Source organism: Achroia grisella, unplaced genomic scaffold (assembly GCF_030625045.1).
Source record: "Achroia grisella isolate CSIRO2021 unplaced genomic scaffold, CSIRO_AGI_Agris_v1 utg1023, whole genome shotgun sequence".
NCBI classification, from domain to species: Eukaryota; Metazoa; Arthropoda; class Insecta; order Lepidoptera; family Pyralidae; genus Achroia; species Achroia grisella.
The window spans coordinates 401399-414777 of NW_026712560.1; the positions used below are offsets into that span (position 1 = coordinate 401399).

At 30.2% G+C, this 13379-nt stretch overlaps 1 protein-coding gene across 2 annotated transcripts in view; it reads left to right on the top strand.

Annotated features, from left to right (window-relative positions):
- Window positions 1-3578: 3578 nt before the first annotated feature.
- Window positions 3579-13379, top strand: part of LOC131854826 (lachesin) — a 65063-nt gene continuing 55262 nt past the window's right edge. For both annotated transcript variants that reach the window (XM_059206367.1, XM_059188808.1), the window contains exon 1: window positions 3579-3905. The gene's annotated coding sequence lies outside the window, so the exon portion shown is untranslated. The remainder of the gene's footprint in view (window positions 3906-13379) is intronic.

Here is a 13379-nt window from a genome sequence, read left to right on the forward strand (position 1 = left end):
TTTTCAGTTTTAATAAACAGTATTCACTCTCTGACGAACAACTTTTGATATATACAATACATATTGCTTTTTGTCTTGTTTATTTGCTATGGCTGGACCTGTAATGAAACTGTATGGGAAATATAGTAATATAAGTTACAGGTAAAAGTTGGTATTTCTCGTTTATATAGGTTGCTATTTATTTGGGATAATTAGTTTTATGCACAATAATTAGTATTTTTATTATATGTATACAATGTGTTTGAATTTGTTCAAACACATTGTACACATATAATAAAAATACTCATATCATCACACCATTCTACGTTAAATGGTGTCTCAACGAGAAATAATATAGAAATAATGATATCTCAGGACAATTCACACAACGCCACATTATCAATTCCCAACCTTGTGTTATGGGCACTAGACAACTGTATATACAAATATAATATATAGATACATTTTTTTCTTAATACATATACAATGCTCAGACTGATACAAACAATTATACCTATCCAAGAATACAAAGGTCTGTTCCGTGCGAAGAATCAAACCTGCAGTCATCGAAAGGCCGTGTGCTAAACTGCCAGACCAACATCATTATTTTAAGTTCCAAGTATTTCTTACAATCAGAAAACATCTAAAATATAACTGTATAAATCAAATTAAGTGATTGTTTTCCTTTTTCTTATGAAACTGGTATAGGTAACACAGAGGAGTCAACCCACGCAGATGATTTTGTACAAAGTCTACCTAACCTCTATAAAATCCTATCTTACAAATATGCTCGTACGTGTTTTAAAATTTAATAACTTTCTACTCTAACAGATAATAAAGTACATTATATTTCAGTCGAAACTTATCCAATCGACACTCAGTATACCCGTAGCTCTATTAAAAACGTTGAAGCAAGCATCGAGCATCATCTAGCTTTCGAATCCCGCAAGAGTTGACTTAATCATAGAACGAGCAGTGGAAATCGCTCCGGCACAAACGAGGCCCAAGGGAGGCGCCGGCGATCGTCCCCTTTTGCTTTCTTTAACTCGAGCCGATCTACTGCAAACTTGAGGATTACGTCAGGCTTACGCTTCTTGGCTGCATGAAAAATGTACTGTTAAATTGTTGATGGTGTTTTGTTTGTAAAAGGTCACCGTCTCTGCAAAGGACGTAGGATTCAAGGTCATTTATTGAATTCTGAGATAGCTTTTAATAGTAATTGGCTGTTACTAATCGGTTTATAGAAATCATAAAGGGTTTTCTGTGTTTTGCTGTAATATTACTATCAATATTTATAGCATTACTTTTTTAGCTGAAGCAAAAATATTTGTAAAATAACATTAACATTTCTAGTACTAACACGTGTATTTATTTCCTTGTGGGATGTCATGTACATGCTTTTAATGGATCAATTGGTATGATGCCCCCGCCTTCGCAGTCATTAAACAGTATTTAGCTAGCACCAGTGAAGGATGATTGGCTGAATATGAGGTCATTCACGTTAGTTTTTCCACAAAGAGAGTTAACCAGGATGTCCAAGCAGAATAGAGTACACCTGACGAAGTCGACGTTACATAGATAATACACTGCCAGCAATGGAGTCACTTGTCAGTACTACTAATATAATTGTTATGGTTCCAGGATGGCCATTAGTCCAGATTCATATTAGAACCGTAATCCTGACTTTATAGAACCATAATAATGGCTTAATAGTGTTGCTGTTTTAAACTGTACTAATGCTAATAGGAATAAATTTTTCTATTTACATACTTTTTACATGTATGCTACAACGGACTAGACGAGTTTATCACCATTATCATTATAACATGTTATCATGCTACTACTAAGTATGGGATTCTCCGCATAAAAGGAAGATTCAGTCCACTGCTATGGTATGACGTTGATCAAATACTCACTTGAGTATTTACCTAGCTATTAAGCTAGATAGATATCTCTGTTCTTTCAAATCTTGGTTTTATTGAAATGTTCTTCTTTTACAATAGTTTTTTAATGATAATAGATTCTACTATAAATTAGATATTATTATATTATTTTGTAAACTAACAAAATTTAAGTTATTCAAAATTGTAAATCAGTATAACTGTTTTCTTCTATTTGTAAACAACTCAAGTTTCTTATACATTTTTACAGAATTACTTATAATACGTATGGCATCGATAAATTCTAAACTAGTAAATATTTCTAAATAGTATAAGTTTAATTTTAATTTTAAAATGAGAGATATGTATGTTAAACCTTATATACCACATACAGATTAGAAATGTTTTTTTACAATGTCAGTAAACCTAACTTTGACCTAATGCTGGAATATCAATAAATAGATAAATACACTTACAATGGCTAGGTAAATATATGTTTGATTCCATAAACTGAATAATTAATTATTGTGATGATATACTAAAAAAACAAGTCGACGTAAACAATGACAGTGTAGTAGAGGATATTGTAAAATGATTAATATATCTATTCATCAAAATTTTATATCATAATATTGAAGGTAATTGTTTACTTGTCAAAGCATATGGTACATGTGTGTAATTTATAGAATTGATGTCAGTCGTCATTAGGATCCTGTTACATACGACACAAAACAAATAGGTGTTCACTTAATAATGATTGAATATTTATAAAACGATCTTTCCGCCAAATAATAAGTATTTGAACAAATACTCTTATATGTCAAATAATAAGGTCCAATTTTAACTGCTGGTTATCTTAAAATTTGATACTGTAAATAGGAGTTCCAGGGCGCAGCGGTATTAGCGTTGGCTTATGGCACTGTATTAATTTTGAACCGTAGTAACTTAGGTGGTGACAGAACTAAGACACCGACACATAATTCACTTTGTAACGCAAATGAAACTGCCGCTTAATTTACTGTTATAATTTAGCGAATTCCTTTACAGTTCGCAGTATGGTGTTAACATACTCTTCGCCATGCGTAAGATTATCTTAGAGCTGTTTTGGACCATATTTTATTCAAACGAGAAAATTTAGTTGCAACCAATACTTCTTTTCTTTTAGTTGTTATACACATTATTGTCTTATTACCTATTAAAATATATTTAAGTCAAAATTTTATATATAGTTCTTATTAATGAAAGTATATTATATTATAATACATATTAAAATTATTCATGCAATTCATTGTTATAGATATAGTTCATTATTATTGTCTCAACCCTTTTCATTTTTTATTCCAACTTTAAAAGTTGTGCCAGCTCCTTATATTACTCCACTAAATATAAATAAGCAACAGCACGTGAAATTGCTAACAAAAAGAGAAGAGAAAATCTCACGGAGCGTAGCATCACGGGCCGACTCGGTTCGCGAACTACATTACAGTTTACATAAAAACATCGTGTTGAACGACAACGGGGCATCAACTTTCCCAGCGAAGACATAAGCGAAATTGAATTACACATATTGAAAAAGAAATGTGTAGCTTCTTGGTAGGCGTGGTTTTGAAGAAGACTCCTCCTACACAGTACACGCGCATGAATCGCAGCGTCGTCGCTCTCAAGTCGCTTGCTCGCATTGTATGACACCGAACAAAGTCAGTGCGAATTGAACCACGCGATGGGACTGTATGACGTTACTCCCCAACTTTCTCATTCGAGTTTACGAGTTTAGTTCCCGTATGTGTTCCATTCCAAATATATACAAAACTTTACTGTTTGACTTCAAATAAACAGTACGATATAAGCGGTACACTTTGGAAGTGAAATGGAAGAAATTTGTTTGTCTGATATAGAGAACAAACTGGTTGATTTTAATAGAGCTTTTAAGTGAAAAACTTGTTAAGTGTGCTGTGCAGAAGGTGATAAACGAATTTTCTACATATATCCATATTACCAGGCACATTATGACTTTTAGATGATTCAATGTTAAATTTATTAATTTGTGTGAGTATTGTTGTTACATTAAATACAGATTACTATTAAATTTATGCGTAAACATTTTTTTTATAAAAATATATAACACACGTTGATTAGAATTTGAAATTTTGCAAAAAGGTAACCCTTACCTGGAAACCATTACATATGCAAACTCGAATATATGAATATTTTTGCAATCGCAATGTTCATATTCCCGTGTTGGTAACATGTAGGCAATACGTTTATTCGTCAATTGATATCTATTTTATTTATAACGGTGTATTGTGTAATAAATCAGGACTACAGACTAAAAAGTTATCAATAGTTTACTAAGTAATTTACATAATAAGAATAAATTCCTCCGTTTGCAAAAAGGTCATTTTAAAAGTTTAACCCAAATAAATTTTAATACTTAAGTTTAACGCAGTGTATACTAGCTGGTGTAACGTCAATCATCGCATCCTATCTTTTACGGAGTATGCAGATATGATGAGTGCAAAGATCAGTCTCTAGCCTTACTGATATCACTATACCATAACTTCATATACTTTCAAAAAATATTCCTCAATTCCTTACAGTAAGCACATGGCCGAACTCATCGTAATAGGTCGACTATCTCAGCCCCATCCATGCTGATATTATTTATTATCTATACGACGATGATTACGATTGCCACTAGATTTTCTAGTATTTATATTCCATATCTAGAATTCACTAATCATTATAAATATACAAAGAGCGGATAAGAGAAAGAGAAAAAAAAAAGAAATTATAGTTAATGAACACAACACAAGTCACTGTCACAGGTCATAAATTAAGCTATATATATTAAAATAACAAGTAATAAACATATTAATATTTTTTAAATAAGACGATGATTGAAGTTCATCGAAATAAATTAAATATTTTTTTACTCACAGAATTACGGTCTAATGTTCGTTGGTTAAATTGGAATTTAAAAAAAAAATTATGAGATGAATTTCGAAAATAAAACTTCTAGTAGTTTTCTATGCTACAATAGATATCAAAAGCTCCATACTGAATCCCAATTTGATCCACTCAGTGGTTAGATTTGTACATGAAAATCAATAAATTCATGCATTTAATCCCCTAAAAGTAGGGTAAAGGTTAGCTTTTCCAAATACAATTATAAACATTTGCTATTTTTTTTAACTAACACCACTAATTTTATTTAAATTATGGAAACAATACGTTACGGAGACTCTTTAAAATCTTAAATCAGATCATAAAACCATAACATATAACATATGTATGTTGCACAAAAAGAAAAAGTTTTTTAAAAATAGAATCGAGTTGATAAAAACTTTTGTAATAATGAAAGAAAATAAGACTTCCAAGTTAAAAACTATTAACCCTAGGTATTCAACGACATTCGTTAACAGAGTACATACAGCATTTCTTTGCATATCACAGAAAAATTAAATATTATAAGTACAGAAAAGAATATGAAATTCTTTATTCAAATAAACTAAAATTTGAGCAGTTTTGGATATATGCTATAAGTTCTTAAATAATTTACAACATCTGAAGTAGAAACTTTCTTAATAAACATTCCTAATTTATATATTAGATAAATATTTTTCTTTTAAATAAATTGATAGTATGTTGTATACTATGACTCAAGTACAATTCTAAGAAGAATACTATTTAATTTGTTTGTATTTCCACATTACCTAATATAAAATCAATATTGATATCTTCAACTATTAGTAATATATAAGAAAATCTGTACTAGAATACATACTGCAAAAATAATAACAGACCAATATTGAATCTTGTATTACGCCCACTTCAAACTGTACTTTCTCTTAATATTGCTGTATTTTTTTATTATAGATATGATATTATATTTATACAAAACTTTATATTGACTATACGAAAAATCGAATTTGAATAATTTTGCATAAAATTTTCTGACAAACAATCTAAAATTCAAATAAAATCCTTTAGTAAGATCTTAAATAAACTATTTAGTACCACTCTCTTCTAATAAAATCTCTAGGTACCATATAATAATACCATATATAATATCTACACACACCTGATAGTAAATAATATCACATTATGAAGTGTTGTGATACCACTCATAATTTACTAATCTACAGGACTAAGATGTCATTTTATCCTTTAATTTCACTGCTTCATTCTACCCTATGTACCCTACAACCGAAACATAGTTTACAAAGTAAACTTCTTGTAGGCTATAGGCTGTAAATAGGTGAGACAGAGGGGTATACTTCTGGTGTTCCTATTGAAATCTTAATACATCCTGTTGATTTGACAATTGAATTTGTAATTGCATCAAAGTACTATGCAACAGAATTTAATGCAAAACTGTTATGAAAGTTGAAGTTCCTTTAATTTATTTTAAATTTAGGTAAAGTGATGGATATTTGTAAATATTACATGTAAATCCTGCAATATGCAATACGTTTGTGTAAAAATGCATAAAATATTTTCTTTTTTTTCTATAATTTAAGAACCGTATGCTCAAGTGGTGTGTTATGTATTGATATTAGAAAGCAAATCAAATACTTCTTTTTATCTCAATAGTTAGGCTTCGCTTTTTATTTATACGTAATTTCTAAGACATATTTAATGAAGAGTCAATACATTTTTTTATAAGTAGTTCATTAACGTAAAAGCTTCTTGAAAGCTTAACAAGAAGCTTCGTCAGTTTTACAAAATGCGGACCAACATAATTTAATATTCTATTCATTTTCTGTATGAATTTCTGTGTACGGAAAATTTCGTGAGCTCTGCAAAAAAACCCGCGCGGCTTTTTATTGCTTTCTGTACTTATTTGGGTATATTTTATACAAAGTAGGTATTCGATATGTATGTAAAGAACGTGTGTTCTATATGCTGAATTTTGTATATTAGATGAATAGTCATGAAAAAAATTAATCTGAATAACTTATATCCTGTGTTAGGCAGAAATACTGTCTGCCACTATTTCTGCTGTCATATAAGTATGCAAAGTGATATCAAGTTGGATTTATCTTGCTCGAGGTTTTACAATTTTTTATATATTGTAAGAGTCCCTTGCCATGATTTCAATTCTGTAATTCAATTCATCTCTGTAATGTAATATAATTAGGTATGCACATAAACCTCACGCCTACCCAAAAAAATCTAACACATTTCTATTAAAAATTGATGTATATACATCTACATAATACTGAGATATGAAAGGTAGTATAAAAAGTGGTAATAAAAATCTAAAGCACTTATAGTTAAATATACCTTATACAATAAGGAGATAATATTTCAGCCCAAATAATTTTGATTTAATTAGAATATGTTTTTAACTGCGTGCAGCTGATAATAAAGAGCTCTCTTAGTAAATTGAACTCGAGCCAATATTCATTTGTATAAGAAATCACCATTAATCACCTAACAACTATCTACTGTAACTGCTGTTACCTAAAGAATTAGGCTTATAAGTTTGTATGTACGTGGAGGATAATCTCCGAAACTTCTGTGCTTATTTGAAAAATAGATTTTTTTGTATTTGAAAACTACATTATACAATATGACAACTATTTATGTATTTTAGTACTATTAGAATGTATTGGCTAGTTAGTGGTTTACAAACCGACATAAAAACTATGGTCGTGAGTTCGAATTTCGCTCGAATCGCCAGAATCAAAATAAAACTCTATCTACCTAATTATAGTTTTGATTGTCTCTTGGTGATGGAAATACTAATAATAAAAACAATTAATCCAAAAGACGACTTTAAACTTACCCCCTACAATACACCCAGTCAATGGTCATGAAAAGTATAGCGTTCACGTTCAACGTCGACAGTTACCAATGCATTTCACTACCCTAGGATAACAATCGTGAAGATATGTTATTAATAGAAATAGAAATAATCTTTGTTCAAATAAACTTAATATAAGCACTTTTGAGTAGTAATTTTTTTTTATTCTACCGCTCATTCGGAATGCAGACTCATCACAAAAAGAACAAGTAAGAAACTTATGCGTTGCCCTTTTAAATAAATATTGATATAATTATATATACATTAACAAGGATTAGGCATGCGACAATCAACATAGAAACCGCTACGCACTTAATCTCTGTTCAATCAGATAACATTATCAGCGTTATGAATTAATATATTTTTTACAGAAGAGTATGGTGTTTCATTATAAAGTTACACAACTTATTTATGAGGAAAGAATATTAGTACAAACAATTTGACGATTTTTTATTTGATTTGATTATATTGTTAAACGAGTATTAACAAGAATAGTTTTATGGTAAATAAAGGTATGAGCTGTGGTACGGCAGGTTGATGTCAATTTGTGACTACGGCTAGTACAACCTAGTCGAAACGTTGAGAGAAATAAATATCAACCCTTGTTTACGATAAAATTATTCATATTAAAACCCGGTAAAGATTACAAATAATATGTATTAAACATGAATCTTTAAAAATAACTGTTACACAACTAGTTATACATATTATATTATATTGGAACCCAAACGAAATAGCGAGGGTCTTATCATATTTTAATCAAACTACCTATCTCGTATCCCCAAATTAATTAACACGATTAGGAAGTACTAGAAACAATTACAGCTTAACCGTGATAAAAGCAATTTTTATTCGAACATCCTTATCTTAATAGTGTGAGAAACATTAAGTGGCTTAGCAGTCACTAGCGGTGCTTGCTTCCTGAGCAGTGAGTAATTTAAAGACGGCAACCACTGATATCTGCGGGGGCATCCATTACCCTCCAACAACGGTCTACGAGTGTTACATAAATTATAAGGAGGAATACTTATTCACTGATTTATATTGAGCTGTAAATTTTCGTACATGCGAATTGTAGGCTATACTCCTCTGTACGAATACATAGTGCGTTGAACATTATATATACGTATTATACATATATAGCAAAAGAACTCTAAGAAACTGAAATCTTTGATTCAACAGTTAAAAAAAATACTGATATTATAATAAAACAATATAATAACTATACTAACTGTTATAGTACAAGAGATTAGAATGGAACTAATTTACTTAATTATAGTATAAGTATGTAGAAGATGCACTATATGCCTCTATTCGTATTCATCTTTAATTTCATTAAATTATTTATATATTAATATAGGTATTAAATTAATTAAATATACTAACAAAAATATTAATATATTAGAGATTAAATTTTGACAATAATATATATTTATATAATACTTAAAATATTACATACAAATTTTAGAGGAGACTTTATTTTTTAATTAAATTAAATTGACAGTCAGACAAGAGGCACAGATAACCATAATGATGGCATGTAAACGATTGTTTATTAATAAAGACAGAAAATATTTTGAGTATTCTTCCTAAATACTACGAATTTATAAAATTTGGTAATAATAGGTTTAGTACTTGAATCACTTGCTATAGCTACTATACTATGCATCTGCTACTTGACATACATATTCGCAATGTTAGTAAGTATACATTAAAGAAATATTAAGTCGTATTAAAATATTTCTATGAAGGTATCAAAAATATATATAATAATAATAATAATAATGTCTCAGGACAATTGACACAGCGCTATCTAGTCCCAAGCTAAGCAGAGCTTGTGTTATGGGTACTGATATAAATACATGGATACATTTTTTTTTTGTAAATAAATACATATTATACATAGAAAACACCCAGACCGATACAAACAATCATACTCATGAATACAAATATTTGTACCGTGCGAGGAATCGAACCCGCGACCATCGGATAGCAAAGCGGTATGCTAAACCACTAGACCACCGAGGCTGTCATATATGTATTTATATTCTATTAGTTGTCTATATAGTAACCATAATTGAATCTCTGTTTAATTTGCGGCTAGATGGCGTTGTGTAAATTGTCCTGGGTTATTATTATTACATGTCGGTATGTCGGTAGGTTGGTATATTTTATACCTATTAATTTGCATATGGCGACAAACATTTCATGAGCCGGAATACATAGTTTCCGTTTCTAGCAATTACGGGTACCATTATGACAGATCGTGTCAACGTTGTACGGATACAATAAACATATCTAAATTTAACCAATTAGAGAATTTAGAATACCCTCAATTAAATTTGTATTTTAAGAATCCACAATTACTTTAAAACTGCAAATGTAGTCTGTTTATTTATACCACTTTGCTTTTAAATCGTATGTCAATGACCTTTATTATGAAGATAGGTGTTATATATCTAGGCTGTTATTATGATTGAAAATAATCTAGAATATGGGATGAAAGTTTGTGCGGAAGAAGCCACAAGTAAAAGCTAGTAATATACAAATATATAAACAAACATTGCACGAATAAATAAAAATAGATTCAGCATTGGTAGAAAGCATTTAGTATTTTCGACTTACTTTAATAAATGAGACACAAGATTCGGACTTTAAAATTTTGATACCGATGGATAATATCTTAATCCTCTGGAATGGACTCAAATTGTTATGGGCGTCATAGGATGATATGTCTGTGGCACTGTTCCATATATGACAAGTTTAACACTTACCATTACTCCGTCAGTTTATTCGCCATTACAATTATACTAGTACATTATATAAAAGTTTGTGACAATTTAACATGTAATACTACTCTACTACTATTTTTTACAGTAAAATACACAATCACATCACGTATTGAAATTGTGCTGAATCAAAAAACGTATATAATATAATATTGTATATTATTAAAACCTCCAATAATTTCATACAAATCTGTTTAAACACTTCGCCTTTAGACATTGACTATATGCGTGTCATTCGTCAGAGGCATCCTGTAATTAATGCTGACATGGACAGCGGCGAGGGCCTAATGAATGGCTGGTGTAACATGTCGCACAAAAACCGGCTCGTCATACAACACGCGGCGAGTGTGGGGGATAGCCCCGTGCCATAAGCTGCCACGGAACTCTAAATGTCAAAATAATGGGCACATATTGGCCGACTATTGATTTTTGTAACTCAAGCGGCATATTTATTTTCTGTGAAGTTAGAGTTTAATATTCAAAGTATACTCTGTTACTAGTAGCACAGATAATATAATATTACATACTAGTAGTACTGACAGCTGGCCTTTTGTACAAGTTGTTTTTCTCTATATATTCTAGCGGTTAAGCAATCCATCTTATTTCCGATGGTCGGGGGTTCGATTCCGTGCATGGTGCAACCTGCTTTCATAAGTATGATTATTTGTATCCGTCTGGGTATTTTCTTTGTATATTCAACATATATAATACTCATAACATAAGCTTTGCTTCGCTTGGAAGTCGATGAAGCTGTGTTAATATATGTCCTGAGATATTATTAATGTACTTTATGTCACGTTGCTTTTTGTATTTCATAATATCCACTTAAGTTTATTGTAGTGGAACAAATATTTAAAAGAATAAAAATTTTATCAGTGAAGAGAAAGAAAAAACGAATTTAACCAATTTGTATAAAACCAACTTCTATTCGAGATCTTTTCCGCGTCGTCATAATTGACCAGGATAAAAATTAACATATCTCTATCTATTGCAGACCCCACGTATAATATTTATATGCTTTATTTCATGATAATTGGTTAAGCCGTTAAAGCATGAATACAATAAACAAACGAACTCATTTGAGTGTTTATAATGATATTTAGAATCGCCCTGATAACTGACATAGACGCGTGCTCTGCATTGTTACGCTAATGAGCTCATATGGTAATGTGGTAAAATTAGAATTATGCATAAACCTTATTTATATCTGCAACAATTAAATGAAGTTGAATTAAGAACTATCTCCCAGAATAAAACTTACGCAGTAGTTTTATTTTTAACTAGCTGTTCCCGCGACTTCGTCCGCGTGGAATTTAACTTTATTTTTCTACAGTAAAAGATTTTTTCTAAAATAAAAGTAGCCTAAGTTACTCCTTATTACATCAGCTACGTGCCAATAAAAGTCTCGACAAAATCGGTCCAGCTATTTGAGAGATTAGCTGGTACAAACAGACAGACAGACAAAAATTGTAAAAAATATTATTTTGGTGTATGTACCGTATTTATATTCATATGTATGTAGTAAAAAACTGTTATTTCAGTATTACAAACAGGCACTCCAATTTTATTTATATGTATAGATATAGTAAAACAACGAAGTAGATATAGTAAATGTTGGTACTTCAGTCTACCTATGCAGTGGCTAAACAGTTACTTTTATTGCTGTACCTTGCTGGCTAAAAGCTGTTTCGGTTGAAGGGTGAGATAAGGAGGTAGTAATTAATTATAATAATAAATAATAAAATATTATAAATATTAAAAAATATATGAAATATTTAATTATATAAAATTATTTGATATGAATTTGACGAATGAAAATCATTTGACTCCATATTTTTTTACTATTTGAAGTGAAATTCACGTTAAGTTTCTTACCACAGTTCAGACCACATTAAACTAACCATGCAGGCAATTTATAACTAAATCTAAAATCGAATGCATCAGATTTCTATTGGGTTACATAATTATCGGAAGCCCAAATATTTAGGCAGATAGAAACCGCATTTCCGAACTACTAATGACTTGATTGCACATCAGCTATCGACCCACATGGTTGCGTCCTGATTACACATGTTTATAATTGCAGCTCCTACAAATGAACCCAACTCTCGATTCGCTGATAACGAAATGTTTTCAGTATATCATTCATTAATTTGAGCATATTGTGCGAGTGACAATTGCCCGATTACTGATTAAAGTGCTGCATCTGATAATTATGCTCCAATTCTGTAGCAAAATAACAGACAGTCATTATTTTTCATGTTTCATGAAATTATTTATCCCATTAAAACGTTACTTTCTTTTTAATGGTGCTTTTAAATTATATAACAAAATTTTTAAAAAATGTAAGAAGAAAACTGTAGGCTGGATTTATAAGATAGTCCATAACAAATATTTATTACATACATATATGAATCTGAGTACTAAGAATATACTCGTTGTAATTTACATTGTCATGTCAGTAGTTATAAAAACCCGTGAAAAGTTTAAGCTTGCCTACCTTTAACTAAAATTAATTTAATATTTTTAATATACGTTTTTTTATAATTGTTAGATTTTTATTTTCAATTAATTTTTATCGAAACTAAAAACATGGTATCAATTTAGAGTAGGTAATATATATTTTTTCCTTATTTAAGGGCAAGACAAAACGAATCAACTAAAATTGTCCCGTCTCGTATCGAGTCTAAAGGTTCTTTTTAAATTGAAACGATTGAAATATTAAGTAAGTTAATAGACTAATAATAGCAGTAGGTACAACAATATTTTATGTAACTTTTGTTTCACCGGGTACCAAAGCACTATTCGAATTCTAAAGAATTTTAATCAATATACCTACTTGTACACTTTGTGAGTAGGATGGATCCCTTAATCCTCTTACAAAAACAAGTCATGCGAAGCAACCCTAAAAACTTTGGTACA